Genomic DNA, 10,276 nt, shown 5'->3' with positions numbered 1-10,276 from the left:
TTATATGTATATGGTTCGTATTTTGTATCAATAAAATTAGAAATGTATTACATTTTGTTTGTATATCTTGTTCAGGTACCGGTATAGTCCGTTTTTTCCTTCCCTTTTTTGTTTATGCTATTTAGGATGAGGTACTCCCTTAGCTTTTATCATATATTTTGATTATTAGGGGGTGTATTTTGTACAATTTGTCGTGGTTGGGGTGATCTCAGGGAGGGCACTGCGAATTGTTGTTAAAATGTAGGAAACGCATAATCATGTCATAGCGTGTACTGGACATGACAGTGGAATACATCAGCATGTGGTGGATGGGGTTGGTGGAACAATAGGCATGCAGTTTGTTCTTCTTTGTAAAGCCCATATTAAAAGTAAGGCCCAAAAAACTATTTAAATTTGTCTAGTGTGAGACGTCGCCACTGGAACAAATGTGCGACCAGGGCTGGTGCAAGGATTTTTAACATCCTAGGCCAGTGATGGCAAACCTTGGCACCCCAGATGTTTTGGAACTACATTTCCCATGATGCTCATGCACTCTGCAGTGTAGCTGAGCATCATGGGAAATGTAGTTCCAAAACATCTGGGGTGCCAAGGTTCGCCATCACTGTCCTAGGCGAAACCTTATTTTGCCTCATTGGCTCCACCCCTGACTCCACCCCCTTTGCCCTGTCCACGAATCAGTGGCCGGGCACCCCTAGGTAGCAGTGCACCCTAGGCGGCTGCCTAGTTTGCCTAGTGATAGCACCAGCCCTGAGTAGGACGAATCGGAGTTGGAGTCAAAAAATTGCTCTGCATAGAGATTTGTTTGACCCACCATATTCTGCAACAAATCTTCGGGGAAAAACAAATAAAAATAATCTAATTGGGAAAACTTTGTAGTGTTGGGCTGCACACCTGGCTGTGCGGTGCAAAGGGGGATTATAGCTGACATTAGGGCATTTGGGAAGGTAGGGCTGGGCCTGGATTCTTTGGGTTGGGTGTGTAATTTCAGTACTGGTACTGGGCTCCTCTTCCTAGGGTCTGGCACAGCTGGTGGTAGGCAGGTCTTCTGATCTTGGTCCTGATCTCCTTATTCTTTTAGGAATGACTGTTTCCCTCGCTGACTCAGACTCCGATCCACTACCCTCTACTGGCTTGTATTCCGAATCAGAATCAGATGATGGGAACTCACCACTGCTCTCATCGTTTGACATAGTAAGCATGGTATATGCCTCCTCAGGTGTGTAAACTCTTTTGGGCACGATGACAGTACTGATGGCAGTACTGACAGGTCACTGATGGTGGGACTGTGTGACCATGATCCAGATGGGCTGTGACAGTACTATGGTGACAGGTTCTCTTTAAGAAGCAGGGATAAGATAGTATCTGCTGTCATGTTTACATTTGTAACCGGCTGTGATAGGACACAGCCGAACATGTGGTAATCATCCAATTTCATTGGCTGTTTACCCTGATCGGAGTTGTTCTATGTCCGAGGCACACACGCCATCCCCGATCACGGTGGTGCAAGCCTCCTCTACTATTGATAAATGTGACCGGCTGTGATTGGACCACTGTCATGTTTACATTTGTGACCGGCTGTGATTGGACACAGCCAATCAAGTGGTAAACAGCCAATTTCATTGGCTCTTTACCGTGATCAGGGATGGGCTATGTCCGGGGGACACACGCCGTCCCCAATCGCCATGGTGCTGGATGACATATGATGCCCAGTCAGGATAACGCAACCACCCCCCAGCCGTCATTCTGCTATAGGCCAGGTGGGAAGTGGTTAAGCATGCCATAGATGGTTCAAACCTTGGTCGGTTCAGCAGGGATCTATCGATCAACTAAGATACAACCAGCATGTTAGATTTCTAGAATGCGATTAATGCCAGTGGCTATAGAAACTAGCAATAATCATTGTGTTCTCTCTGCAGGGATGGCTCCCCACATCACCCAACCCACCTCCGCTGGAAGAACACTATAGCTCTGAGGGAGGCATTCCCCCATCAACACTGACTGTGTTGATGTGAAAATCAAGCAATTTTCTTTCCTGCAATCAAAATGACATCATCTACGGCCTGCCTTACAATGCTCAGAGCAGAGGAAGTATCAACTAATCATGGAGACCGAGCCTTTTCCTATTGTATACGATCGAACTAGCTGTGGAATAGCAGCATTATTCACATAGGAACAAAACTAACAACCTAATTGGAAAAAAAAAGTTATTAGAAATGTAAGACAGAGGCATTTGACATTCATTACATTTTCTATCACATAAACGGACATTTTTCTTAAATTATCATTGGTTTAGGTGGCCACAGTAGATATAAATTGAGCTCTTCAATTATAACCACTTGCCGACCAGGCCTTTTCTGGCACTTTTTGTTTACAAGCTTAAATCAGTATATGACAGGTACCTGCTCCCACTTCTGGGTAAGATCACTGATTGGGGATCTATGACATTTCCATTAGGGATCGACCGATTATCGGTAAGGCTGATTATTGCAGGCCGATATCAGCATTTTCCAAAAAAAAAATGGTATCGGTCGCAAACTAGACCGATATTACGATATTGCTTCAAGGGGTTTTACCGGGGTGATGCCTGCAGCTGCAGGCATCACCCCAGCACCATTCTTTAGAGCAGACGGTCAGCTTTATTGTAATAAAGATGCAGCTCAGCATCGCTGAGCTCGGCTGTTATTACAAACAGCGGGAGGGAACATCACCCCCTTCCCAACGCTCGCCCGGACTCTCCCGTCCGGCTGGCCGAAGACCCAAAAAGAGCCGATGCTTCATTTGGGTCTCGGATCTAGTAACCCAGAAGCAATGTCATGACATCACTTTCCCAGATTACTGGCATCTTAAAGGCACCAGTTTTAAAAAATAGAAAGTATTCAAAAACGCAGATCTTAATTTTTTGAATACTTGCAAGTGCAGAGGAGGGGTTTGGAGTCTTTTAGACCCCTGATCCCTCCATAAAGAGTACCTATCACTGCCTATTACTGTCACAAAGGATGTTTATATTCATTGTGACAGCAAAAACATTGATTAAAAAAAGTGTACGTTTTTTTTTTTTAATGTACAGAATATCGGCAGACAATATCAGCTATCAGCCTGAGAGGTTGCTGAAATATCGGTATCGTATTGGCACCAAAAAAACAATATCGGTCAATCCCTAATTTACAGCCCCTCCTCCTTCCCCCCCGCTGTCTTCTAGGACACACAGATCCCAGAAGACAGCCAGACCATTCAGAAAGCGCAGCACGACTCGCACATGAGCAGTAGGAAATAAGGTGTGAAGTCTGAAAGCTTTACTGCTGGTGCATCAGCTCAGGGTGCCAACATCGCGGGATCCCTGGATAGGTTAGTGTCCTTACATTAAAAGTCAGCAACTACACTATTTTTTACAGACTGGAGTTCCTCTTTAACAATCAGTGAATAACTGGTTATTAACCACTTCAATACTGGGCACTTTCACCCTCTTCCTGCCAAGGCCAACTTTAAGCTTTATGCACTGTCACACTTTGAATGACAATTGCGCGGTCATGCAACACTGTACCCAAATGAAATTCTTATAATTTTTTTGAGACAGATACAGTGAGGGGAAAAAATATTTGATCTCCTGCTGATCTTTTATGTTTAAATAATTAGATAATTACAGTGCCCTTAGGTGGCTAAAGGGCACCTAAACCACACGTGCCAAATCCCAAAAACTGCATGAATTGGTTAAAGGAAAATAATGGACTTTATAGGCACATATAAAAATTATTACAGTTTATTGATCAACATTAAAAATATATATTCTGCAATACAAAAATTGATAACACATAAAGCATCTAAAAATTAGGTAGGACCCCACGTGGTTCCACTAGAGGATGTAATACCATATATTTGGTGCAACAATTCATTAAATGCATCCACATGTATACTTCTCAGATAGGGGTTCCACTTCCTCCTAGTATAAAAGAGTTCTGCTCAACATGTTTCGCGACTATGAATTCGCTTCTTCAGGAGCTTGAAAATATATATTCAAATAAGAACATATATTTATTAGAATACAATATGCAGAAAGAAAATATATGCATATATTATGTTCTATATAGAATAAGCACTCACTTGCACCAAAGGTACAGAGACAACAGCACTGACCCCATGAACCCACGAGGACCCCCTATGGCAGCCGCAAACGGCTAATGTGTCAGGATGTGGGGACACACAAAGTAGCTAGGGAAGTATAAAATATAAATTGGATATCAGTATATATATATATATATATATATATATATATATATAAAAGCCTCTATATATAGGTATATGGTCTTATATGTTGATACTTACATAGTAAAGTGGGCGTTGCAATTTTCCACTAATACGGAGTTCCCACTATCTATAATTACCTTTGTACCCTTGTGTGCCCCCTTATAGGGCATTAGATATCCTATGGATACAATATATTTATTGGATTTTTTTCAATATGTTTACTTATAGGCCCCTTGGGAATTATAGATAGTGGGAACTAAGTGCCGGTTCACACAGGGGCGACATGACTTGCAGCGCGACTCACAGATGCGACCTGCACACGACTTCAGCAGTGACTTGCAAAATGACTTCTGTATAGAAGTCAATGCAAGTCGCCTGAAGTCGCCCTAAAAATAGTACAGGAACCTTTTTCTAAGTCGGAGCGACTTGAGTCGCTCCTATTAGAACGGTTCCATAGTACAGAATGGAGTGCGACTTGTCAGGCGGCTAAGTCGTCTGATGAGTCGCTCCTGTGTGAACCGGTGTTCTAGCATATTCAGTCCGGCCATCATATAGTGTCCGCCCCATACTGCGCATGCGCAGTGTTTGCGCAGTATGGAGCAGAAGACGCTTCAGAAAATCTCCGAAGATGAACGGCACCTGCGCTGTGAGTCGAAGTGGTAGCCCCACCATCCAAGCGGACATAGGGCTGTGAAAATTAGAGGGCCACTCGCGGGCTCGCTTTGCTTGCCGCGCTGTGCTAGGCTCTTTTATATTCCTACTCTATGTCCACTTGGATGGTGGGGCTAGAACCTAGACTCACGGCGCAGGCGCCATTCATCTACGGCTATTTTCGGAATTTGTGTGTGCTGTGTACTGCGCATGCACAGTACACAGCGGACACTATCCAATGATGGGACAGTATATGATAGGACACCGCCACTAAGTATTAGTGGAAAATTGCAACTCCCACTTTGCTATGTATCAACAGATTAGACCATATGCCTATATATATATATATATATATATATATATATATATATATATTATACTGATATACAATATATGTTGTATACTTCCCTAACTACCTTGTGTGTCCCCACATCCTGACACATGAGCCGTTTGCAGCTGCTATAGGGGGCCTCCTGTGTGTTCATAGGGTAAGTGCTGTTGTCCCCACATCCTGACACATGAGCCGTTTGCAGCTGCTATAGGGGACCTCTTGTGGGTTCATAGGGTAAGTGCTGTTGTCTCGTACCTGTGGTGCAAGTGAGTGCTTATTCTATATAGAACATAATATATGCATATATTTTTCTTTCTGTATGTTGTATTCTAATAAATATATGTTCTTATTTGAATAGATATTTTCAAGTTCCTGAAGAAGCGACTTCATAGTCACGAAACATGTTGAGCAGAACTCTTTTATACTAGGAGGACAAGTGGAACCCTATCTGAGAGGAGTATACATGTGGAAGCATTTAATGAATTGTTACACCAAATATATGGTATTACACCCTCTAGGTCAGGCATGTCCAAAGTCCGGCCCGCGGGCCAATCATTGATTGGCCCGCGGTCCGGTTTTGAGCAGTCCACCTGGTGTGCTGCGGGATCAGGGCTGTCAGATGAGCCGATCCCCGACACTGTGAGAAGCTCCGTCAGCTTCAAAAGTGAAAGTAAATTGCAGGGAAGTGCGCTGTGCTCTCTGCTTCCCCCTACAGTGTAGTACCCGGCTGAATGAGGAAGCTGGAAAGGTACTGTACTATGCTACAAGCTACATTCGTTTTAAAAAGGCTTTATTTACGTGTCTGTATGTATGTGTGTGCATGTGTTTCTATATGTGTGTGTGCGTGTCTGTCTGTATGTATGTATGTATGTACGTGTATGTCTGTATGTGTGTGTCTGTATGCATGTGTGTGTATATGTGTCTGTATGTATGTGTGCATGTGTGTCTGTATGTATGTGTGTGCGTGCATGTGTGTCTGTATGTATGTGTGTGCATGTGTGTCTGTGCATGTATGTATGTGCATGTGTGTCTGTATGTCTGTCTGTATGTGTGTACATGTGTGTCTGTCTGTATGTGTGCATGTCTGTCTGTATGTGTGCATGTATGTCTGTATGTACGTGTAGCCATGTGTCTGTATGTGTGTGCATGTGTCTGTATGTGTATGCATGTGTCTGTGTGTGTGTGTGTGCATGTGTCTGTATGTATGTGTATGCTTGTGTCTGTATGTGTGTGTGTGCATGTGTCTGTATGTATGTGTCTATATGTGTATGCATGTGTCTGTCTGTGTGCATTTGTCTGTATGTGTGTGCATGTGTGTATGTTACTTTTAATCCAGACACCCCCCCCCCCCCCCCCCATTCTTGTACCATCAGAACTGCTTTTGTGGGGCTTGTGTGTGATAGCAGCCAGGACTGCTGCTCCTCTGAAAAGCAATCCATACACAGATTTCTTTTCAGAGGCATTTGAAAGGTGGTAAAGAGGCATTATGTTGCCTCCTCACCACCTGTTTTAAGCCCGTAAATGCAGCATCACTATACCGCAACTGTGCAATCCACACAGTTGTAGGGTAGTTGCAGTGCAGGCCCATTCACCCTGGGTATACTTCCAGCTGCGGCCACAGCATGTGTACATCCCCAGCTGCTCCCTCTGCAGCTAAAGGGGGAGAAGTTGGGGGTGGTAAAAACAACTTAACCATGTGGTTTTACTGCCCCTCCAACAAGCCCTTGGTTCACATCTGAGTGGCTGCGTGCTGCGTGTAGGGCAGCCCATGCATTTCAATAGGCTTCCCTACCCACAAAAATGCAGGGAAAGAAGTCCCAGAGCTTTTTTTTTTTTTTTTTAAATTGCACTGCACCAAAAGCACCCCACGTTTCCAATGTCTGGGGTACCATTAAGAATTAACGGTACCCCTAAAGAGCAGAGCATTCGTCTGTGTGTCGGGAACGAGCGCGACAAAGGCAAGAGAATTCTTGTTGGGCAGTGTATTAGTGCTCGAACTACCGAATTTTAATGGTTCAAAGAATGTCAGACAAAATGGTCGGCCCTCACACATGTTCACTTCATTAAATCTGGCCCTCTTTGAAAAAAGTTTGGACACCCCTGCTCTAGGTGAACAATGTGGAGTAATACCTACATTTTAGATGGTTTATGTGTTATCAATTTTTGTATTGCAGAATATATATTTTTAATGTTGATTTTGTAGGTTTGCCCACTGACAAAAAAAAAAAATGATAAGTCTACAATTTTAATGGTAGGTTTATTTTAACAGTGAGAGACAGAATAATAACAAAAAAAAATAAAAATCCAGAACAACACATTAACACAAAGTTATAAATTGATTTGCATTTTAACAAGTGAAATAAGTAATTGATCCCCTAGCAATCAGCAAGATTTCTGGCTCCCTGATGTCTTCTATACAGGTAACGTTCTGAGATTAGGAATACTCTCTTAAGGCTGGGTTTGCACTTATTTGAATTGGATGCAGGTTTCCTAGCATCCAATTTGCATGACAGGATACTGTGACTGTCTCTCAATGAAACCGATTCACACATCGCTGGGGTGGCTGCGGAGCGTATTGCATAGTGGTCCTGTGCATCTTTGGCTCTGTTTCAGGTCCAAATTCGGGCAAAACTTCAGGCCAGATTCCCACCTGAAACGGAGAACAGGGACACAACAGACCCCTGCTGTCAGCCGCATCCGAAACAAGTGTGAATCCAGCCTTAAGGGAGTGCTTCTAATCTCAGCTTGTTACCTGTATAAAAAGAGACCTGTCCACATAAGCAATCAGATTCCAATCTCTCCACCATGGCCAAGACCAAAGAGCTGTCCAAGGATGTCAGGGACAAGAATGTAGACCTACACAAGGCTGGAATGGGCTACAAGACCAATCGCCATGCAGCTCGGTGAGAGGGTGACAACAGTTGGTGCGATTATTTGCAAATGGAAGAAACACAAAATAACTGTCAATCTCCCTCGGTCTGGGGCTCCATGCAAGATCTCACCTCATGGAGTTTCAATGATCATAAGAATAGTGAGCAATCAGCCCAGAACTACATGGGAGAATCTTGTCAATGATCTCAAGGCAGCTGGGACCATAGTCACCAAGAAACAATTGGTAACACACTATGCCGTGAAGGACCCACAAGGTCCCCCTGCCCAAGAAAGGACATGTACAGGCCCATCCGAAGTTTGCTAATGAACATCGGAATGATTTAGAGGAGAACTGGGTACAAATGTTGTGGTCAGATGAGACCAAATTCAAGCTCTTTGGCATCAACTCAACTCGATGTGTTTGGAGGAGGAGGAATTTAGCCATTGACCCAAAGGACACCATTCTCACCATCAAACATGGAAGTGCAAACATTATGCTTTGGGGGTGTTTTTCTGCTAAGGGGACAGGACAACTTCACTACATCAAAGGGGCGCTAGACTGGGCCATGTACCATCAAATCTTGGGTGAGAACCTCCTTCCCTCAGCTAGGGCATTGAAAATGGGTTGTGGATAGGTATTCCAGCATTACAATGATCCAAGACACGCGGCCAAGGAAACAAGGCTCAAGAAGAAGCTCATTAAGTTCCTGGGGTGGCCTAGCCAGTCTCCAGACCTCAATCCCATAGAAAAGATGTGGAGAGAGCTGAAGGTTCGAGTTACCAAACGCCAGCCTCAAAACCTTAATGATTTGGAGAGTGGGACAAAATCCCTCCTGAGATGTGTGCAAACCTGATGGCCAACTACAAGAAACGCCTGACCTCTGTGATTGCCAACAAGGATTTTGCCACCAAATACTAAGACATGTTTTGCAAAGGGGTTAAATACTTATTTCACTCATTAAAATGCAAATCAGTTTATAACTTTTTTCCCTAACTGTAGAGCTTTCTTTTAGTTGTATTTAAGCACCACTGGGGTTTTTATTTTTTTTGCTAAACAGAAAAAAATACAGAAATCGCCAGCTGACAATAGACAACATTAAAAAATACTGTGAGCCCTTGTACACACGGTTGGACATTCCGATGGACAATGTCCGATAGGACCGTGTTGTCGGATAATCCAAAAGTGTGTGGGCTCCATTGGACTGTTTCCGTTGGACCAAGTTTTCCAGCTGGGCTATAAAATTTTCAGACATGGTCCGATCGGACTTTGTCCGATCATGTGTAGAGAATTCCAATCAGACAAAGTGCCACGCATGCTCAGATCAAATTCCTAGACCAAAGCTATTGGCTACTAGCCTGAACGTAGTCCCGTCCTAACGAAATAACGTCATCACATTAAGTACAATCGGATTTTCTGCCAACTTTGTCCGACTGCTTGTATGCAACAGTTTCGGACAAAATCTGACGGATTTGGTTGTCAGAATGTCCGGCCGTGTGTACAAGGGCTGAGAAATACCCAACCCCCCCCCCCCCCCCAACCACACACTCTATACTATATGTGAGCATGCAGCCTAGCAGACCAAAGCAGCCTCCCTATGCTGAGGACATGTGGCTTGGTATGATTCAGGAGGGGATGGGTCACTTGCTCATCCCTCCCACCTTCCAGGCCTGCATGCTCAGATAAGTGCCTGGAATAGATTTTGGGGAAGACCCCGTGCCACTTCTTTTGTTTTGGCATTGTGCCCCCCTCAAAATCCATACCAGACCTTAAGGGGCGTAAAAATAATGCTGGCTCTTTGTTTGCTTACATTCTGCTGTCAGCAGGGAATCCCACTGGCGGTGGATGAGTCATGGTTGTTAGAAACGTGGTGGGTAGGGATGAGCTCAGGCGTGTTTGCATGGAACACGTGCAGAGCCCGCCAGGAAGTGAGCGCAGCGCTGCGCTAATCACAGGCAGTGAGACATTGCCCGATCTCTGCAGCCACGCATCGGGGGAAATTTGTCTCACTGCCTGTGATTAGCGCAGCGCTGCGCTCACTTCCTGGCGGGCTCTGCACGTGTTCCATGCGAACACGCCTGAGCTCATCCCTAGTGGTGGGTGGCAGCTCCCTAACAACCAGTTATTAATACGTGGTTAAGGATGCCGATCTTAAAGCAGTATACACCATTTCGTAAATGAAG

This window comes from Lithobates pipiens, unplaced genomic scaffold (genome assembly GCF_037356315.1).
Source record: "Lithobates pipiens isolate NorthernLeopardFrog02 unplaced genomic scaffold, aLitPip1_a1.2 Scaffold_3, whole genome shotgun sequence".
Lineage (NCBI taxonomy): Eukaryota > Metazoa > Chordata > Amphibia > Anura > Ranidae > Lithobates > Lithobates pipiens.
The sequence above is the reverse complement of the archived record's forward strand: the minus strand, read 5'-3'. Positions refer to the sequence as shown.